This window comes from Battus philenor, unplaced genomic scaffold (genome assembly GCF_028537555.1).
Source record: "Battus philenor isolate CCGP_79_NKW_IND1 unplaced genomic scaffold, ilBatPhil1.0.hap1 SCAF_23, whole genome shotgun sequence".
In the NCBI taxonomy this organism is placed as follows: Eukaryota; Metazoa; Arthropoda; class Insecta; order Lepidoptera; family Papilionidae; genus Battus; species Battus philenor.
This window is the reverse complement of record NW_027181686.1, coordinates 9623535-9628784: the sequence shown is the minus strand read 5'-3', so window position 1 is coordinate 9628784 and position 5250 is coordinate 9623535.

Sequence of the window (5250 nt, the reverse complement as noted above, 5' to 3'; positions counted from 1 at the left end):
GGCGCCCTCTGTGCGATGTGTACTTACGGAAGTTTTTAATGCTACTAGGACAGCAGTGTAAACCAGGTCAAAAAAATTCTCCAACCACCCTAGTAAGGCATTGGTAGCGAATACAGGGTGATCTGCCAAACATATGTCCTGACTACAAGGCGGGGGGCCAAAGCTCTACCCTAAGACATTGAGGCACTAGTCTACCGACGTTGAAATTACGGTAGTATACAAAAGCGATCCGGTAGTGTTAATAAAAGTAGCATAACTCTTTAGTTGCACCGGCAATGGAGGCAATACCTATGTATGATTTCCACACGAGGCAAAAAAAAGCATAATCCTCTTGCCTTAACCTCCTAAGTCCGTAAAAACGGTGTCAAAGTATGGACATGACACTAAAACCAATCAAAATGTAATAAAAAAAACGTCAAAATGCAATTATAGGACCTTAAACTTTACACAAATCATCTTACAAAGCAGCTAGTCATTACCAAAATCAAATGGAGGCGAAAGGTTAATACGATAGGCGTGTCAGCGTATTGCAAATAATTTGCTTATTAATAAACGACCAATGTTTAAAACATATATATAAAGATTTTCAAAGAGACAGTTGAGAACGTCTAGTAAATTTCAATATGTCAAGGAGTATTCACGCTTTGTATGTTAATTATTTATTGTAATGTAGAGTAAGTACTCGTAATGTTTTTTATACATTGCTAGCTGTCTCTCGACCCTTATTGACTTTGTATATCTACATCACGGAAATAGCAGGTCCGCGGACTCAATTTCGATAAAGCTGCACAAAGCCTATCGGCTAGCAGCACAACTTTAAACGCATAAAGTGCAAAATCTGTTTTTTTAACGTTCAAATCTCAGACACATATAAGAATATGAAGAAGATCAGCATCATTTCAAAAGCGATACATATTTTATATAATAAAAATTATATAATAGAATATTCATAAAATTTAAAACTAGATATATATTAATCAATATTTTATTTACATACGCGATCTATTAAATTAGTTTTATATGCCACGGCCGGAGACCTGTGGCAAAATAAAAAGAGATCAGAATTATTTAATAATTTATTAATATTACCACTGCGGTCGAATTTGTCTAACATTTAACTAGTTTCCATGGAAACCCAGTAATCTTTCCAATATTGCTTTCATAACGCGTTTTCACAATACGAATCTCACGTCCCTCGTATAACAAATGCCCCTTATAACGCGTTTTTTTCGTACTCAACTGAAACAATCATGGCGCAGTCGACCGGTTCCGGTATTGCTTGTGGTTAAGGCAATAGCTTATTTCAGTTGTCTTATTTAACGCTAACTTAATTTGTTAAAACTCAATTTATTACGATAAAATTTATAATTACATTCTCTCGTTGTTCTCACTGATTGCCTATTTAGTTTAGCTTGCCTGGACAGTACCTAGAGACAGTCACACCCACAATTTTCCACTTTTAATTTTTGTTTCCGTGTAATTTATAGTGATTTATACTGTTCATTATAAATTTCGTGTACGCATATGCATTTCGTTTATTTGATTTAAATGTTTTAACATACGTAAAAAGATCTTTTTTCATTAAAAATGTTCTTGATTGATTTATAACATGGTTTTTCCTTAATGTGCGATTGAAACCTACTTTAACGAGAAAATTGTAACGGGATTTATTTGAGCATAACGCATACGTTCGTTCTTTCGTTGTTATACGTAATATGGGTTCACATAAGAGCTTTATACGGGAATGGTTGTTCAATGCTCGTTCCTTTATGGAACAAATCAACCGTTATAGGGGAGAATACCATATAAGATTAAGAATTTTAATTTTGTATACATAACGAACGTCTCGTATATATAAAGAGCTCAGTAAAAAATAAAACTATTGGTTATTAATTTCCAAAGTCAAATCATCATACTAATATAGCCGAAGTGTGATTTCTTTGATCATATTTGAAAAAGATTGCTAAACGTGTTTTTTCATTTATTTATTTTTTAATTAATTGACGTGATTCATTTACTGCAACCACTTGTGTACAGGTAAAGAATGCTAGAAGACTCTTACTTACTCTTATTTTAGTTACCAGTAATTAGTAATTAAAATAAGAGTAAACTCTTCTAAAGGCATCCTTTAAGTTATAGCTACGAGGGTTCTCAACACACACTTCAACCTTTATATCAAATTATGATTATCTAATATATAAAATTCTCGTGTCACGGTGTTCGAACTTGAACTCCTCTGAAACGGCTTGACTGATTTTTACCAAATTTAATATGCGTATTCAGTAGGTCTGAGAATCGGCTACTATCTATTTTCTATACCCCTAAGTGATAAAGGTTGTTCACACTTAATTTTTTTTTATTTTTTTAACGAAATTTTTTGTTTTTATTTTTTATGATACAGCATACAAGAATACATACAACCATAAATTTTCGACCCTCTACGATCAACTCTTATTTTTTATTTGTAAATTAAAATATCAATTTTTTTTGCAAAACAACGTTTGCGGGATCAGCTAGTATATAATATTATATTTGACTTATTTTTACTTTAGAGTCCTTAGCTAAATTATTGAAAAATCTATTATTATTATTAACTACAAGTATATTTGAATGAGTTCATAGTGCCGGTTACGAAGTGATGCTGATATCTAGAACAAGTCTTACGGTAAGTTGCCGTTAGAAGTTGGAACTGGTTGTGGCTGGAAGCCAATATTGTGCATTCACCCATATTTAATACCAATACGGCATTCGTTGGCATGATACGAATAAAGTACATTATGATATAATACATGTGGATGATCCAAAGTTCTATTTACAGGTGGTCTGTGAGGTCTGAGTCGAGTGGAGACGACATACCCACAAGCGCAGCCTGAGACGTCCACCCACAAGATGTATAGGGAACCTTATTACGGTCATCGAAAGACACCAATGCAGGTTGTTTCTTATATAGAACCTCCTAGAAATCTATTGGGGGAGACCTATATCTAAAGTCGTAATGTGAATTGTAAAAATCTTGCTTTTTTATACACATCGTGTTTTGTATATCTTGAAGGAGTTATTTTAGCAGTTCCATTAAATAAGTGTGTGAACATAAGTTTATTTATTATTTATCCTTCATTTCAGCCGATAGACAGCCCACTGCAAGGCATGGGCCTGTCCCAAAGATCGTCACGATGACCGGTTTTGCTCTGCCTGCATCCACCCACTTTCGCGACCTCAATTATGTCGTCGGTCAACCTAATATAAATTAACTCCCAAATTATATATATTAATAATAATAATGATAAATCATTTTTGTTTTAAATTGTTTGAAGAAATATATCTTTTCTTTTGAGACCCCTAAATTCTTTGTAAGATCGACTCTATACGATTTAGCAAGTGTAATGCGTGTCACGCCGGCACGACACACCGTCTTCTAGAATTTTAGCAACAACTTAATGATTAATGATACGTTATTTAGTAATAGTCAATAATTACATGTGCAGCCTATTATACGTGAGAACGGAATATATGAATGATTACTATAACAAATAGTTGTAGTAATTATTATATCGGTGTTGTAGGAAATATTTATTGTTTGGACGGCCATGGCATAGTTACTTCATACCCTTTAACTTCGTGGGACCTGTTGAATTCTATTCATAATATACTGAGACGGCGAAAATAAAAAAATAGCACAAAATCCTATTATAGCGAAATTAAAAGTAATATCAGTGTTCCGGAATAAATAGTATAAAATAAATATTTTTATACACGCACAATTACACATATACAACAGATTAAAAAGATAAAACGAACGGCTTAACACGGATAAACGACATAGTCCATCAGATTGGCAGCTTCAGGTGTCTTTAGGTTCTGGGATGGAGACCACGTTGGCACAGCGTAAGGTGGCTACCCACACGGTGTACAGGCGACCTTGACAAGATCGTCGGAGGACGCTGGATGCAAGCCGCTTCCAACCGGCCTAATTTCATGGCAGTGTGACTTTCAAAAAAACTTCATTGTATTCATCAGGATGTGTGTTCCTCCTTGGACAGTGAGCAGTGGACGTTTTATGGCCACCTAGAGAGTTGGCAGTATTATTTTCTTGTTTTGTTGTTCTTTACGAGTCTCTCACAAATACACGTTGACTCATGTAATTAGCAACCTTTGAGTGGTTACCGGATTGACAAAAAAGTGAAGGGCGACAATTGCCGGTTGTGTTATTAGTTGTTCGAATACTCTGTCATCAAGGGCACGTGTATGCGTCATCTATTAATTTAGTGTTTATAAAAAGACATACCCGTACGAAAACATTCGCTAGGGGTATTCGCGTAACACAAACAAACACGTGTATTTCGGACTGTCCGAAATTTTATTTGGAAATTTCAGGATGTCCTGAAAATATTACATTGTGCAAAAACCACTACATTCCTTATGTTCGTATACTGGAAATTGCAGAGACTTTTTTTTTAAATCGGACTTCAACATTCAAGTGTAGTATTAAAGAGAAATAAACCAGACCATACACAACTAAAGTGAACAAATACCACTACCTAATTAACGAAATTGAGCAGCGGTAGTACAGCGGTAGAGGACTGACACTTGCGATAGTAGGTCGCGAGTTCGATTATTGAGATACAGTCTTATATAATTCACACTTAGTGCATTAATTACATAAGATTACCACTGTTTACAAACAAGTTTTTAAAGGACGATCAGCTATTTCCTTTGAATGCCATAATATGGCGATTATGGTATGTCCCATGATCAATCTGTCGAAGAATTTAGGACTGTCAAAAACGGAAATTAGGTCATTTTCGGATCGGATTTTTTTTGCATCATTTAAAATTTGTTTAGGTTGGAAAAAGTAATTTTTTTTCCAACTTATCCGTTCCAATCGATCAGTAAGTCTAAAACCGTAATGAATAGAAAGACGCCCTAATTATTCCTGCTAGGTTTCTAGGACTTATAATACACTTTTACTCTTTCTTTATTTGTTAGAACAATATTTATATTTCTTTTTATTTTAGAACATTATTAGTCATGACATGCTTAACCCAATATGGATTTTTTTTTTAATTTATTAATCAATAATTAAGAATTGTTTTATAATTATTGAAGAATCTAAAATAATTCTTAAAAACTCTTTATATGCTTTCTCTTTATACTTGTCAGCGTCATAATTAAAAACATAAGTTATTATAATTTTCTACGCTTTTGATAACGTGTTGTGATAAATTATCACATCTTTTAGGCGTCAAATAT